Here is an 18,192-nt window from a genome sequence, read left to right on the forward strand (position 1 = left end):
AACATATCAGTAAATATCAATTATCGAAAGTACTCGCGAACACTTCACGCAGCGCAGCGATTTTACGTATGACCTGTTTCCAATGGCATATCCGGGAAACGTCCGAATCCCCGTGCGCCATTTGTTTTTCTTTTTACATGCGTAATTGACACAGGCGCATGATGATAGCAAGGTATACATGTAAGTACCAACTCTTTCATTGCGATGTTTGCGGAACCAGTATTACGAAAATGCATGCGAGTGGTCTTTTCTAGGGCGTCAATGTGACTCAGGCATCGTCCGAGTACCATTCGATGTCTCGGTCTGTCGGCCACAAGCAGTCTTGTTGCTGCCACGCGGCCATCGCGTTTAACAACATCGTAATATCGTCCAGATATAGTGCTTAGTGAAGAATTGTGTTGTGAAGCGAAAGCGACAGGATCTCGGGTGTTCCGTTGGTGTCGCAATGAAAAGTGGTTAAATTATGAAATCTGGTTTATAACTGTGTACTGGGAGTCGCTTATGTAAATCTCTTGCATTCTAAGAAGTAAGTATTTACGCTTTGGTTTTTTAATAAACTTGCCTTTGTATATAACATAATAGTGATAATATATTATAGCGTTATAGGATTTGAGATTTAAAGAAACACTTTATTAATGGATTGAAGTTATGTATTATTAAACTTATAATTATTTTACATAATTTTCAATTTTTCCGACGTTTCGCGTGCTTTACAGCGTGCGTGGTCACGGTGACCATTACACATAACCACATAACTTCAATCCGGTAAAAAAAGCGTTTTCTTTAAATGTGTAAAAGTTATGTTAATAAAAGACAATACTAAGATTTGAGATATTCTAGTAGTTTATAAAACATAAAATAAACAAGTTTTATATACGAATGATGATATCTATATATACTTATATCTATACTAAAATTATCAGTCACGAACAATCAATAATTAATGAATCTAGAGTTTATCGATTAGTTGCAAGTACCGGAACTTTTTTATGCCCTTAATTATTTTTTAAATGTTACAATGTGATGATATGTGATAAACCAGTGGCGTTTTCAACCCTTAGGCCACATTGTAATGGACAAGTAGGTGATCAGTCTGTGGTAACACGCTGTGAACTTACTAACGCCGATTTCCTCACCAAGTTTTCATTCACTGTACTAACGAGTGTTGATTGCGCACATAGAAAAAACGTCCATTGGTGCACAGCCGTAATTCGATCGCACGTACTCAGTCTAACATTTACAAGTTTAAGTATAAACTTAATTATAATTTAGACAAAGATTAACAGATTAGGAGTATTAAGAATATCCATAGCGCTAAATTATCTGCACCATGAGCACTCCCCACATACACACCCCCACGTACATACCCCCACTTTCACACCATCACACAGTACCGGTGAATTAGTTATTACGTATTTTATACATTTTATTGTTGTTTTCTTACACAAATGTTTGAAACTTTTTTGTATATTCTATGTGCGCATTTAACATTTGCTCGAACGGTGAAGGAAAACTTCGTGAGGAAACCGACATGTCTTAGAACTGTGGCTGATCACATACTTGCCAATTAGATTAAAAAATGATCATGAAACAGATTCAGAAATCTGAGGCCAAGACCAAAAGAGGTTATAGCGCCACTGTGTTATTTATTTATACTTTTACTAATAGAAAACTGTATTATTCCTCAACTCGAGAACCCACTGATAAAAGTATGCACGGGCAAATGCAAGCATTTTAAATTTTTAAGCAAAAATACACGTTGAAGAAGTCGTTTACAAGTACATACTTATATTATTTAACACTGCAAAGTCAGTGTTACATTATATTATTTCATCAAATTCAAATGTGACCTGTAGGTCTATATAATAGAGGCCCAATAAAATACAACATTTAAAATGGAAATAGCGTTGGTAGTCAACGAGGCGTAGCCTATTAACCTGAGAACTTGAATATCAATAGACGTTTAAATATGATACAATATTTTATATGGAGTTAGGTGAGATAACAACGATTAAAAGATGAAAAACCTTAGTGAATAACATAGTGTATTATTATTAATTATTAAGTTTAGGTTTCAAATTTAAAGTTTATTCTCATTTAAAACATACATGATAATACAAATTAAAACATAAAAAGTAAAAATATATTACGCCGCCATCGCGGCGTAGGTACGCTACTGCATCAAGATCCATCTACTAAAAATGCAGGCGTATGTATTCGAAACGGGTCCACTGTTAGTAATGCCCGTATCTCAGGAGGCAAGCTATTGAAAAAATCGCTCAGAAATAGGTTATATTTTTGCGACCGAATTCATTTCTGATTTTAGGTAAATATTTATGATGCAACATTCACATGCAGATGTGAATGTTGCATGAAATGTACTACGCTAGAAGAACTGGTAGAGAATGCCTATCCGAACAGAAGAAGCTAAATGGAAAATATTTACTTTAACCTTATTGAGAATTAATTTAAAAAATACAGTAATAACAATATTATTAAAGTAATAAAAGCTTTCCTTTAAAATTCAAATTCAAATTCAAAAATCATTTATTCACGTAGGTAACACAATGTACACTTGTGATTCGTCGTTATTTATTAAAACCTTAACTTAGTAATAATAGTTATACCAAAAGTTTGGTCCCTGTAGGTACCTTCAAAGCTGGCAACATTTCCTTGCTATTGAGATACTTATTCGTTAAGCGAGGAAAGCACCAACTCTGGAGTCACCGGTACTATCTACCATATGGAAAACTAGTAAAGTTTCCTTTCTACAGCAGTAATTATGACTGACTCAGGTAGTTGCTTCAGTGATTAATTTATGACACAATGTCTTCCACACGGATTTTCAAGATATTTTTTCTCTGAAATATAATATGATGATGATATAATATTTATTCATCCAATTATACATATTATTATAATCATACAACAAGTAATATTGTAACATCCAACTACAACTAAAGCCCACATTAAAATATTTCGTAATTCTTTAGTACGACTTATTTAGGTCCAATTTCTAGTCTTTAGAATCTTTAGCTATTGTAGTTTCTGTAACAATGTTGGCACTTTGCCAGGAATCTGAATTAGTTTACAAATATTTAGAGCAATCAAATGCTACTAGAAGGACACCCTGTCTGTTGCGCTTGAGCGGAACGTCGTAAAACTCAAGACGGCAAACACTTGCAAACATAATAAAAATGTACTTGTAAAGAATAGTTTAGTTGTGATGCAATATCCTTATTTTCCTTAAAATTCTACGTGTGATATTTTTAGTATATGGGTACATATGGATATAAACGCGAATTTATTGCATTATTAAATTTACTTTAGTACTAGTGACTTAGAGTCGCTTAGATAGGTTTTTTTTAAGTATAGTAATGGCGAGCAGTGTTGTCCAAGTGGCTCTCATCCATGAGGTTGTAGGTTTGATCCCCAGCTGTGAACCAATGGACTAGCTTTCTATGTGCGCATTTAACATTCGCTGGCAGGAAAGCATCGGGAGGAAACCGGCTTGCCTTAGGCCTAAAAAGTCTACCGCGTGCGTCAGGATGCTGATCACCTACTTGACGATTAGATTGTCAAATGATCATGAAACAGATACAGAAATCTGAGGCACAGACCTAAAAAGGTTGTAGCCGCGTAAATTTATGACTATAACGTACCAAGCGTATGTATGACTTACCGTATAAAATATTGAATTAAAATATTTTTATATCAATTTGGTTGGGTACAATTCCGTTTTAAAACCCGTTTCTAGATTTAGTATGAAGTCATTGCTCTTTAAACCAACAAAAATCACATAACTGTGTACTAACAATAAATTTTTACTCTTATGGTCGCTCCCTCAGATCCAAATTTTCAAAATTTGCCCAAAATAGGTTTAAATAAGCGTTTTCCGTGGTATTAAATGATGATTTACGAACAATTTTTTCTTAATATTTTTTAGCGTTTATGTTCTATTTTGTAAAACCTGCATTTAATTAACATTCCACTTGAGTGTTAAAAAGGCAGAGCACACAGTCTTGTACCCCTAGATACTTTCTTTTAAACTTTAGGAGGTATTAATTGGCAATTTCACAAACGAGATTATTATGAAACCAGAAATGTTGAACGTGCCTGTATGAGCAGAGATTTCGGTCGAAGAACGAGGTCAGGAAACGCTACGTTATGCATTCGACTTCCGCGAGTTTACAAACGTTATGATGCGCAATAAAAAAATTCTGATGAAATGAAGGAAGTTGAATGTTAAAAATAAATCCGTGAATAGGATGTATACAGTGTAGCAGGAGAGATTTAGATACCAATTGTACAATATTAATAGGGAATATCGCGTAATTGACGGTAATGTATATAAAAAAGTGCCCACACTCACTAGATGTTATATATGTCGCAGCTTAATATTATATAATTTGTCAAAAAGAAAAGATGAAACATAAAAAATATTTCTTTTAAAATTAAATTGCTTGAGTCAAATTCACATTATTATTGTCACTACACTCTTCCATTGTACTTGTTGTTTTTCATGAAACTTTAGAAAACACCATCAAAGTTTTCGTTTCGTTTGAGAGTGGCAGAAAGTGGAATTAAATTTAAATTAACAGTCAACAGGCTAGGCAAGTAATGAAACGTCATTGATCCAAGCCATTTGCCTAGCCGTTTTATCAACTGGCAGAACATTTTTCTAGGCTAAATGGCAAGGCAACGGCCAATTAAGAAATTGAACGGCTACTTAAGCTAGTTGGCTGCGACATATACATCGCATTTAGAAAAAGGATTAAATCGGGAATCAATTTATGACCTTAGGGTAGAGAATCGCAAGCCTAGGACTAGCAAATTCTTTAATTTATACGCATTTTTATTACATACAAAATATACCATGGAATATCCCCAAGAATATTTTAACGATATCACGCGATATGCAAATGACTGATTTAAATAACATAAATAATTTTGTATACAGACGGCAAATATTAACAGAATGTGTGAAAAAATTAATTTTAATTTCAAATTGTTTTCAAAAGTTCATTGCAATTAGACTACTCGCAAAGAAGTATACATTAAAATCGTAATTATCTCGATTTCAGTAATTAAATATTAATTACCAAATCTGGAAAGTATAATATGTAATTCCGGGTTAAAAAAGATCTTATCTTTTTAATAAAAACTAGAGTTTTTATAAGATAAGCATCATGTCAATGGTAGCAGTTACAATTTTGGTTTACACTCCTTACGCTTTACGCTCTTCCCCCTGGAAGTAAATGGAAACGCGCTTCGCAACGTAAGGGAGCGGACGGGTATTGCGACTTCGGAGTTGGTGCATCTGGCACAGGACAAGACACGCATCACGAGACTAACGGCTAACCTTCAGAAATGGGGAGGCACCAAAAATACTGTTCGGATGTCAACATTTTTTCTTAAGAATAAAATCTATAGATAATTGTAGTTCTATATCAAATTCTACAAGATCTCAATAGGGATAATATATTACAAAAAAATAAACTTTCAATAAACAAATGTTATAAGATAACTTTATCGCGCAAAAACTAAAAAAATCAATTCATTTACAAAATCGACAACCACAATAAAACCACAATAAAACAAGTAAAACTAGTAAAAGACCTTGGGATATTATTAGATGAAAAAATGGGCCTATCACATATCGATGACATAACAGGCAAAGCGGACATGCAAGTCATTTAAAAACATAAATTGTAAAAAATACATTTATTTTGATTATGTCAAAAATGTGCTGCAGTATGCAAGTATCATCTGGTCTCCGTACCTTATAAAATACCTTTGTAGGCCTCAGATTTCTGTATCTTTTTTTTTGATCATTTGTTAATCTGATAGGCAAGTAGGTAATCAGCCTGCTGTGCCTGACACGCCGTCGACGTTTTTACGAGGTTGTCCTTCACCGTTCTAGCGAATGTTAAATGCCCACATAGAAAGATAGTCCATTGGAGCACAGCCGGGGATCGAACCTACGACCTTAGGGATGAGGGTAGCACGCTGAAGCCACTAGGCCAACACTGCTCTGCAAGCACTCAAAATATATAAAAGCTGTCGAAAATATACAAAACAAGATTGTGAAATTCCTTAGTTTTTAACAATATTCCGATAGTTATGCAGATTCTTGCAAATATTTAAATTTAGACTCATTAGAACGTCGGCGGAGTCAGCAAGACTTATGCACGATATTCTTAATGGGCGGATAGATAGATAGATAGATATTTTCTGTGGTTAATTTCTCTAAGAATCCCTCTACCGTATGCGACAAGATACTCACAATTGTTTCATGTGCCTCGTACGAACGAATTAATTCACGTTTACGAATTAATGCATTATTCGCTAATGTTTCGGGTTTTATCTAACTATGACACTAATTATGATGATGTTGATATTTTCCTCTTCACCAAAGAGGATGTGTATTTTAAGAGGCGTAATGACTTTGACTATGTTTAGTAGTAACAATTTAGTTTTTTCTTTGAAATGTTAAGTATTCATTGTCCTTTGTTTAATGTTAAATTTCAGTTTTCTTTTTGTCTGTTAATATACTCACTAAAAGAAGTTTAAGTTTTTAAGTTGTTTTAGTTTTATGTGTCTATATGATTACAATAAGTTTTATTTTATTTTTATATACTCACTTATGTTTTCTATTTCACATATACTGTTTATCAATGTAATCTGTTTTGGCTTTGTATATTTTCTAAGTGTTTTAATTTATAATGAGTATGTTAGCTGTAATGACTAATAAATAAATAAAAGAAGAAGAAAATGGAAATTTAAACCATCCATAGTTTTTAATATATTAACGCTCGTGTACATACTCGTATGAATTAATTTTGATTTTATCTGATTTAAAACTATTTAACTTGTCAGTTATTCATGAAAATAAAATTATTTTATGGGCAATTTTATTCACTAAAACGAATAACAGTTAATAACTCAATAAATATATCAAAACAGATTTTGTGAAATTAATTATAAAAGTTATCAGCAAAAGTTCATAGTGAAAGTTAAAGTGCTGATAAGATAATAACAGGATGTGGATGGTACATTTATCTCTAAACACATCCGTTTCTATGAGAATAAAACAAAATTGTTAACTATATTATTTAGGTTATATTGAAATATGTTATGATACCAATTCGACTACCTGGGTCATTCAATAAAAGGGCGTACCAATTCTTAAAAGGCCGGAAACGCACTCGCGAACCCTCTGGCATGAAGTCCATGGCGGTATAACTTAACAGTTTGACCCCAGTTCAATTTAAAAAAAAATTTAAATATCACAAAGAACGGTTCGGTGACCGTTGATATGCAGATTCTTGACAATAAATATTAAGCTCTGAGTACACCCCGGCCTCAGATTGCTGTATCTGTTTCATTATCATTTGGTAATCTAATAGGCAAGTAGGTGATCAGCCTTCTGTGCCTGACGCACGCCCTCAACTTTTTTGGTTAAGGCAAGCTGGTTTCCTCACGATGTTTTCCTTTACCGTTCGAGCGAATGTTAAATGCGCACATAGAAAGAAAGTCCATTTGTACACAGCCGGGGATCGAACGCACGCTGAAGCCTACTAGGCCAACACTGCTCTATTTCACAACACACACGAAATAATATTTTATTGCGTAATTAATAAATAAAATTTGGTAAAAATCAAAATGGCAAATATCGTAACAATTACAAGGCTTAAAAAGAAAAGTAAAATCAAACGTGGCGATCGGCCGAGTCAAAAATCCTTAACAAAATTTATAAACTATTATCTATTATACAAAGACAATTTTTTTCTGTTTTGTGATTTTTGAAGTGTTTTTGTATTATTCGTAAATATGCTGTTAACTACACAATTTTGATTTCTTGTTAACTGATTGACTTGCTTTTCAATTGTTTTTCGTTCTATGTGATACATAATATGAATGTGTTGATTTTGTGTGTTTTAAATTTAACTGTTATTTATACCGGACGCCTTGACATGGAAATCGAGAATTCTATACATAAATCAAGTGTTATCTTCGATTTCTACTTTCGGGTTCTTTATTAACCTATATCTGGACTAGTATTACACAGAGGAAAGATGTATGTTTGTAACGAATAAACAAAGAAACTACTCGACCGTTTTAATAAATACTTTTAACGTATGCTATATAATATACTTCATTTCCAAATATAAACGTCCCATCGTGTGTAGCCAGGACCTTTCAACTATGGAAGTGATGAGCGTATTATTATTATTATTAAAAAAAAGGATGGCGATTAATTGTAACGATAGAGACGGTCCCACTGTATCATCATATTCATTTCTCTTAAAAGATCTCAGCTTTTGACAGTAAAAGGACGCGTGTGTTATCATTCCGGGTTCAATACAGTTCCCGATTTGAATTCGTTTAAAAATACCAACCAACAAGGCAACAGGTTAAATAATAAGCAAACTGAAACTTTAATTTAATTTTAATGATTATTTTATTATAGCATTTTTGTCTGTTTACTTGTTGGTTATTAATTATAGTTTTATTACAAACTAAATCATTTTTCTATTATAAATGTAATATAATACCTATTATAATATAAATGACTCAGACAATATAAAAACGATATAAAAAAAAAAAACGGTGCGTGTACTTATGTACGCGCGTAAGAAGTTATACTTCTTTGGCTTTCTTTATTTTTTTTAAATATTAAATAATTAATAATAGATATTTAGCGTTAATAATTTAACAATATTTAATATTTAGTCTATTATTTATTATTTTATTATATTATTAATTTAATTTAATAACTAGGTATGTTTCATAACCTTTTAACTAAGGTCTTTGTGAAAAAGCATTGCTAAATTTCTTTGAAAAAATAATTAAAACTGCATTATTTGTTTAAAAGGTACTACAAATGTCATTATGGTCATACGTCACGCATATTCTATTTCTTTTTACTTGTCTTATTCCCATCTCGGCGCCCATACTGAATTTTGTGTCACGGTGCGCGCGCATCGTAAAATTTCACCCTCATAAATTTTTCATAACGTGCATAAAGAAGTATAACTTCAAAAACCAACCGCGTTAAACAAAGTCCCAGCTATGGCAATGAATAACAATAAAAATCACGTAGTTTATTATAATTTTTAATTACACTCTCGTCATGACAATCTTAACAATAGGAATGTAAATGAAACGCCTTCACAATCAAAACAAGCGCCCATTTGATGTTGATTGGCATTATTCAATTCTTGAATAATTGGGAAAGGGCAAAGTGTTTCTCCACTTCTGCTATTAACGCTTTAAGTGACATTAAGCCAGTCTTTTCAATGTTTTAAGCATCTCTTTTCATCACACCGCAATTTGACAGGAGACGAAATAATATTTCATTTAAAAGAGAGCTTTTAGACTGTTGTTTTTATGAATAAAGTAAATAGCCTCCAACGCACTTGCGAGCCTCCAGGCAATGTGAATGTCCATTACTTCAGGTGAGCCTCCTGACCGTTTGTCTCCTGTTACTTCATACAATCAAAATTCATGAAAAACTTAATATCAATTTCCCTTTAAATCTATAGGTATGTAAAAGTGTGACTTTGGTACTCCGTATATTAAAACGTTCAACAATTATGTTGAATTAAACGATATTCAGATGGCGCTGTATTTAAAATAAATGTTTCTCGGACATCTCGGTTTTGAGTTGAGGAAATAAATTATCGAATTTCAATCTAAAGTCATGAATTTTATCGATATTAAGTAATTATGTAAACAAAATTATTTATTGTATCAAAATTGTAGCGGTTTCAATAATAAATCGTATAAGGATAAAGTTTTATGTTAATTAACTACAAATAACTCGTAAATAATATGATTTATCTGTTGTAACCTTTTCTAGTTATCTTAACGTTGCGTATATATTCATATTTTTACTAGATTTGACCTTGGTATGAATATATTTAAAATAACTTAAACAAAGTATAAAAAAGTATACAAGGAAAGAGATGGAAAACCATGAATCATATTGAGGTAATAATAAGTCTGAAGATAATATAGAATACAAAAAAAGGTTTTATTATTTAAAAAATAATGAAAAGAAAACATCTATTAATAAAGTTACTGTATAGAAAGACAGAACGCTGAAAAATCTTTAACAAAAATCCCTCGAGATCTTTTTCTAACGTTTTTAATTCACCCAAAAATATTTATGTATCTACTTCTTATAGTAACAATTTATCTTCCAAAACTTATTTACTTACACTGTTAATTTTTATTATTATATATTTTTTTACTATTATTAAGTACATTATTTTTAACTTTTTGCGTCTGAGACGCAAACTGTCTGGCAGAATGACCTGTGTTTCTGTGTGTGTGTTTCGTTAGTAATAAATGATATGTTAAATTCAGCACATAAGCAATAAAAATTTTGGCCGTATTATGATAATTTGGGAATAAAGAAACGTGTTTTAACAAATTAACGATTGTAGTACATTCGTTATTATATCATATTAATATAGTCACATTTATTTCTGTAATTGTCTAAGAAGCAATGGTTTGATGATGTGTCAAGAGTTTTTCCAAAGTAGTTGAGCTACTCTTCAATGCTATCTGTTTCACTCTAGGCACATACAGTAACTTAAAGACGTCACTAGGGTAGGGTTGTCGGAGAACTAAAACAAAAAGATTTTCAAATAGTTTTTAGTTTTAATAAATGCGAATTAGCTTCATCAAAATAGAACGGCCATACACGATCGAACGTATATATATGATCGAAATATTGAGTTCAAAACCGTTAAAGTAATACATAAAGGTTTTCCCAAAGGATTTTATACATTATAAGCTATATTTGCTAGGCTTTATAATAATTAGCTGTCCCTGACCTCAGGTTCCATAGTTTGATCTTAACTTTTATTTATTTTAACTAATTATTAAGATTTTATAATTTTTAAATTACACAGCGGGGATCAATTATTGTATGACTTAAAAGTATAAATAAATAAAATGGACAATATATGTTTAAGATGCTAATCATTTCAGTTCCGGTCTAAAAGTAAGTATAACGATATACTTTTTCATATAATGATGAATATGAACGAACAAAACTCGTTTTAGCCGTATGGTTGGAAACCCTAACATCAACCCTAAATTGCGATATAAAGCGAGCGAAAGATCCGGCGCGCGACGATGTGAGCTACGGTATTGTGTCAGCGACGCGCCGCGCCGCCACTAGCCACCTGTCATGGTGGCTGTACACACTCGGCGAGAGCCTCTCGCCGAGAGTCTCGACCGAGAGGACCGAGAGAAGAGCGCAGCCTGTACACACTCGTTACGTTATTTGTATTTAAAACACCGTTAATAATGGACATGGAAACCGCTGCTGCTGTTTGTCTTTGTGCAATAAGCAACGCCTGATTGTATAGATGCATTAATCTTTCTTTTATGTCCACGGTACGTAGCCATGAGTGAATCTCGCTTTTTCTTTAGTTCCTCAATTGGGATATCCATCGGCCGGCTTATTCGCATCCAAGCGTCATGTAGAGATTGTTTATTTTTGTGTCCTACATCCTTCGGATTCCATAACAACGATTACCTTTGGTAACACTCCAAAAACTCTAATTCGCGTTCGTTAGACCACATTGTGCGATACGTCCTGTCACAACCACAGTCATCGAGCAAGTGATTGAACGAGTGTGTACAGGTCGCTCTCGTTTTACTCGCGAGACCCTTTGACTCGTGCGCAAAAAACCGACAGGCGACCGAGAGAGGCGAGACCGACTGCGAGGAAGCGAGGCGAGACGAGAGCTCTACTGTACACTCTCGCCCTCGGCCTGTCTCGGGGTGTCTCGCCGAGTGTGTACAGCTACCATCAAATGCGGAATGTCAGTCGCAGTCCGCAACCGGCTGGCGAATGACGCGTGTGTAAAATCATTTGACCAATAAACAAAATACTATCTAATAAACAAAATTAACGCGCATCATTCCGGTTTATGTAATCTATATTTTAATTTACTAAACAAGGCGGCCGACCGTAGTGAATTTGTAGAAGTGTTACAAGTGAAAGGAATCAAGTTGCGGTTGAAGTGTTCAGTGATTTTGTGAGCAAGTGTCACAAGTTACTTTCATTTCATCAAATTCTTGAATGATATGAAGAAGTTATAAGTGAGATGAGCAACGACCGCTAACTGGCGGAACCTGTAGGAGTTAATTCGTTAGCTGCTGGTAAATGATCATATAGTGAAGGTAAGCATTAATGTTTCTCAGTTTATTTTCTGATGGACTTTCGTATTCTCTAAACCAATCAGCAGAACGTAAAATATATTCTTACGGTTAAGTTTTTTGTCATTATTTTAAGTATGATTGCACTTTAAAATCGGTGCGACGTGGTTATTATGAAATGATATGTTACGGGACTTAGATTCGCTGGTTAGCGCTTAGATTTGATTATTAAATGATGTTTAACAATAAATAATTGATATTTATCTTATCTATCGATAAAGAGTTATATCATGTAGACAGTGACTTGTAGGAAATGCAAGATTTCGTATTTAAATAAATTATAGTTAAATTATTAATTTAGCACTAATTTCATCATATTCGTAAAATTAAATAAAACGAAATAAATTGTTATATATAGTTTGATTAGTCCAAAACGGTATACGGTAATCTACTCCACATCATATTATAAACATAAATTGCTCCTACCCGGGTGGGTTGGTGGGTTGCTGGGGCAACCTTCCTTGAACGCATTTAGCGAGAGGCGGTTCGAAACGTCGTGTGGACAGCATTTCGATTGGCTTGTTCCTTTGGCGCTGCACACCTTATACAATCTATATTACTAAACTAATTCGAACTTCTGGCAGTGCGATTCCAAAGGCGACGATATCACTGTCATTAAAAAGCTTGAGTAAGTTACCTAACATAAATTACGTCTCCTTTTAAAATGAGTAAGAAACTTGGCAAAATCACGATAATCACGCCCCACTTCTACTACCCCAAGAAGCACTTTCCTTGAGCCAATCTATGAACAGCGGTGGTTGTTCTGTATCTTGTTGTGTTGTGTAAAGACCAAAAACGTCATCATACAAATAAAAATTTATTGACGCATGCGGCCCATTAACTGGTAATAAAATCTTCAAAACAAAATAATCTCTAATCTTATCTAAAGTGGTCTCATTGATTATTACTTACATAAAGAAGATTCCATCATTTATTTGTATTCGCTTTTGAATTGCGGAAATAAGACATTTTGAAATTCTATTTGTGTTCGTGGTATATATATATATATAAAGAGGATTATTCGGATATGGGGACATTACGGATGTCAAAATGGCTATTGTACACTGACGAGCTGGTTTTAATTCATTTTGTTTAGAACCTTTTCTACACATAAATTGGTTCTATTTTTTATGTAACAACGTGATGTTAAGTGATGCCGCCGCCCATAGACACTCACATTGACAAAGAGCTCACATGCGCCGGTCTTTTAAGAATTGGGACGCTCCTTTCTTGAAGGACCCTAAGTCGATTTGGTTCGTGGGTACCCACATCTGTGTGTAGCCGGATTCACATAGTGGTGGTGCGCGGCAAAAATTGCCTTAAGAAATGCTCAGTTGTGGAACGACGGACGTCGAGGTATTACGGGTGGAATTTTGTATATATGCCTCGACGTCCGATGATGAAGGTTCTAACAATTTACGCCAATAAGGACGAAACGGTGAATATTGACATGTTTTTGTGTACTTTGAAACCCACGCGTTAGTGATAACTCAACTTTTGTTTTTATCTATCATACGCTTACTACCGTTTCCTTATCATCGTTGGTACATTTGATAGAGGAACGCTTTCGATAGGCCGGTATTTTTCTCTATGGTATGTTTTCATATAAGTATGCGTTTAATCCACTGTCTGATTGCAATCACTGATGCCTATTGGCGGAGCAGTAAGATTCTGAGATGAAAGACACAATTTTTTTTTTGTGGCAAACGGGAAGTAGGCTCATCTGATGTTAAGTGATACCGCCGCCCATGAACACTCTCATTGCAAGTGCGTTGCCGGCCTCTTAAAAATTGGTACGCTCTTTACGGACCCTAGGTCGAATTGGTTCGGAAATACTTCAGTGGGCAGCTGGTTCCACGTAGTAGAAAAACGCTCAGTCGTGGAACGGCGGACGCCGAGGTGATACGGGTGGTATTTCGTATTGTGCCTCGACGTCCGATATTAATTTAGCTGCAGGTATGAATCCGAACAACTCCTCTGAACACTCTCCATGGTAAATGCGGTAGAAGATGCAGAGATACCCCACATCTCTACGCATTGCCAAGGGATCAAGTATACTTAGCGTCTAAGTGGAGTAGGTACTCAGAGCAAGGAGCCGATTGACTTGATTGACCTTAAAAGATTTTAACTTGTAAAACCCATAATTTTGAAATTGAACATATAAAACTTCCTTGCCTCAGTAAAGCATTCACTTAATGTATAATTAATTGAAAATTACCAGTGAACTTTATAGCTAACAGCGTTAAATTTTACATTACATACCTATATATTATTATATGTTGTCATATTTGCACAAGATAAACAGCAGTGAAGGATTATGAATAATAAACCAATGGCCTAGACCTAAAAATAACAAATTGCACTGACCTTTGGGGGTTTTAATTAAAAAGATCCTTACAATCCTATGATTTAACATTAATTAGTGCCTTTTAGTTACAGATTATAGGTCCTATATCTGTATAATTTATTATGTTTTGTTGCGTTTATCTTTGAAGTGACACTCGAACGATAACACGTTAAATAGGTAATTTGACGTTTAAACTACGTTTAGAAATTTAAAAAATAAGGGCTCTCTATACTGTTAAATGATATATCCATTTGTCACACCCAGATTGACAAATTCAAATTTGTGTCGTGTGAACGTCAAAAAAAGAAATGTATATGAAATGCTTCTAACTTTACATTTACTGCCAGTTCTCAAATCAAGGGCGTAGAACGGAAGAGAAGAACTGACAATATCCGTCACTCTTTTTCTCTTTACAGATACAGGGTCAAAAAGTTAGCTGGAATGGCCCAGTGCTAAGACAAATGAAATGAATCTGGGAAGATGGTTTAAAAGGAATAGCGGGGAAGGATTAGAAAATGGTGCCTAGGATCAGAGACAAGTGGAAGAATTTGAGAAGGCCTCCGTCGGAGGTCGTCTAATGTTAAACATAATGACATGGACTTAATCTAATCCTGTTTATGTCTCGAGGCTATTTTTATTTTTTATTTTATTCTATGATATACATATTGAGGTGAATTTTAAATATTAAATAGTTTTGAAGAATATAAAGTTCTGGCCGCTATATTAAATTAAAGCTAACCAACGGTTATAAGGTTCGGTTTTAAAGGCATATTAACACCTCGGATTCAGAGTCTGTCTCTTGTATGGCGAATCCAATTAGTTTTTTAAATACACGAGTTAGCACTATCACTAAGGTTCAGATTCTGAATCGAAAGTATTAGCGCGAGCTTTGACGAAATTAAAATATGTCAAAATCAATACATTTTTGACGTATGGGAAAACGTCAAGACTAAGATAATGTCAAACGTCAGACGTCAGAAAGAAACACTTGAGACTCGTTTCTGAATCTTGCTCTTATGTTGAAATAAAATATTGTGAGAAAACATACACACACAACGTGTTAGGCATATGATCACCTAAGAAAGACAGAAAGTTCAGAAATCAATCAAGTTATAAAGCTATAGGATTAATATTTACCGACTTCGGAAAGGGAGTATCAGTTTGACCTGTCGTGTCGAGTCTCCCTATCTTCCTGTAATAGAGTAGAAATGTAGACTATCCTGGCTCGAGAAAGGCAAAGAATTGATGGATTGGAGATGTATTGTAGGCGAATGTTAAGAATACCGTGGACTGCGCAGCGCACCAAAACATCGATCATGACACAGCTCCACAAACAGACCCATATGCCCACAACGAATTATATCATATTTCGGCAATACAATGCGCAGAGGCCATGGGAACTTGGAGAAACTGATCGTGGTTGGTAACACAGATGGCAAAAGATCACGTGGTCGTTCACCAAGCAGATGAACCGATCAAGTTCGCTCCAGATGTGTCCTTGCTGACCACGAAGCTCAGACATGAGAGACTGAAGAGAGTGAGCTTGTGATATTATTGTGGTCGGATAATACTTGAGTATGATAAAACAAAAACATGGCGATTAAAAAGAGTGGCAGAGAGTTTATTGCCAGTTCTTCTCTTCCTGGTACTGGCAGTAAGCACTGAGAACTGGCAGTCAATGTAAAATTAGAAGTATTTAATGTATATTTCATTTTTAACGTTCATAAGTGTACATTGTGTTACCTATATGAATAAATGATTTTGACTTTTATGATGATCTATCTGGACTCGGCGTAATGTGTTTGTAAGTTTGTCCACAAACTTATCGAAAAGATATATCCAGATCCAGAACAGTCCAGTCCAGTCAGTCATCTTCATACATGCTTTTGAAATATGGGTATCCACATATTTCTGGGACATCATTATTATACTCATATAGTTAGCAATGTTGAACTCGATTAAATATTTTAAATATCTTTTGTTTTAAAACACTTCCTTTGAGAGTTATAAGGCTTCTAGCGTAAAAGCAATACCTTATTACAAAAGTTATTTCCCAGTTTATGGTTCCCTACACGATTGTGCACTCGACGAAGTAATATCATAACTTTGAGTTGGACAACATTGAACTTTCTAATTGGCTTCTTTGACGAAGTTCTAATGTTATAACGAATAAATAAGGCAATACATAGAACGTTTATAACGAGTTGTTCCACAACTGAGCGGTTTTTAAGGCAGTCCTACGCACCACTACTATGTGGAACCAGCTACCTACTGAAGTATTTTCGAACGAATTCGACTTAGGACTATGTATAGATATATTTATATATGTTTCATAAATTCGCTTTGCGTAATTTCAATTTGAAAAATAAAATTTCTAAGGGAAGCCGGTTTCGTAACGAGGTTCACCGATCGAACGAATGTTAAATGCGCATATAGAAAGAAAGTCTGGAAGTCATAGCCGGAGCTCGAACCTACGACCTCAGGGATGATAGTCGCACGCTGAAGCCACCAGGCCTACTCTGCTCAAGAGTTTTGAGTTTATTCGTTACAAATATTTCCTCTTTGTAATATTAGTACAGTTTCGTGTAATTAACTGAATATGACGATGTTGAAAAATAGCGTAAATACTCCTAAGTGCGAAGGTCGCTTTGTTAGTACCATATTTTGCATTATTCATTAACACACGTCAAACGGTTAATTACTGGTGTAATACTAATTGTTTAGTGATACCGAATTATTAGTATCTGAATTTTAATTATCGGTTAAGCGGTGATAAATCATCGGCCAAAGGCCTTGTTTTATATATTAAACCCATAATGTTGAAACCTTTTTTTTATCGCTAAAAGCTTACCAACGCTCGGCACACATTGATACATTGGTAAAACCACAATATACAATTTTTAATGTGACAATCACTTGTAGGCAAACATGAAGAGATAATATCTACAGATATTAAGCAGAACAATTTTAAATAGAACAATTATTAAACAAAACAATTATCAAACAAAACAATAATAAACCAAAACTTAAAACACTAAACGAAAATCTAAATCTAATCTAAATCGAAAAAAAATTAAAATTCAGTAGCGCTAAAACACCTGGTTTTGGTCTCAGATGTCTGAATCTGTTTCGTGTGCATTTATTTTCTACTAGGTGATCGTGCCTGACACGTTGTCGATTTTTGGGTCTAGGGCCGTTTCCTCACGTTGTTTTCGCACATATAAAGTCCATAGGTTGTCAAAAGCACAGCCGGGGGTCGAATCTACACGGTACTCGTATTTACGCGCTATAGTTAGTACACCAATACTCCTGCCTGTTCATTATTAGGTAATTAAATTAAATATAAGTAGGCATTTTTATCTAAGTTCTCCAACAGCCCCACTCAGAGTCTTTCATTACGAGCTAAAGACGTGTGTGACTCATGAAAAATGTAATAAATTCTATTTACATATACGCTAAAATATATTTTTGTAATAGCCACTCTACAAATATATGATTATCAATTGTCAGTAATACGTAATACTTGTATTACCACATTTCGATGCGACTTCATTACTTGGATATTCGGGTCACGGATACCGGGTGTAATCAAGCAATTATTG

General features: G+C 34.2%; 1 protein-coding gene across 5 annotated transcripts in view; it reads left to right on the forward strand.

Annotated features, from left to right (window-relative positions):
- Nucleotides 1–288: 288 nt before the first annotated feature.
- Nucleotides 289–18,192, forward strand: part of LOC125054465 (diacylglycerol lipase-beta) — a 55,333-nt gene continuing 37,429 nt past the window's right edge. For 4 of the 5 annotated variants that reach the window (XM_047656382.1, XM_047656385.1, XM_047656384.1 and 1 more), the window contains exon 1: nt 11,840–12,207. The gene's annotated coding sequence lies outside the window, so the exon portion shown is untranslated. Of the gene's footprint in view, nt 527–11,839; nt 12,208–18,192 lie in introns of those variants that run through there. The other variant, XM_047656383.1, reaches the window with a different exon arrangement.

Source organism: Pieris napi, chromosome 12 (assembly GCF_905475465.1).
Source record: "Pieris napi chromosome 12, ilPieNapi1.2, whole genome shotgun sequence".
NCBI lineage: Eukaryota > Metazoa > Arthropoda > Insecta > Lepidoptera > Pieridae > Pieris > Pieris napi.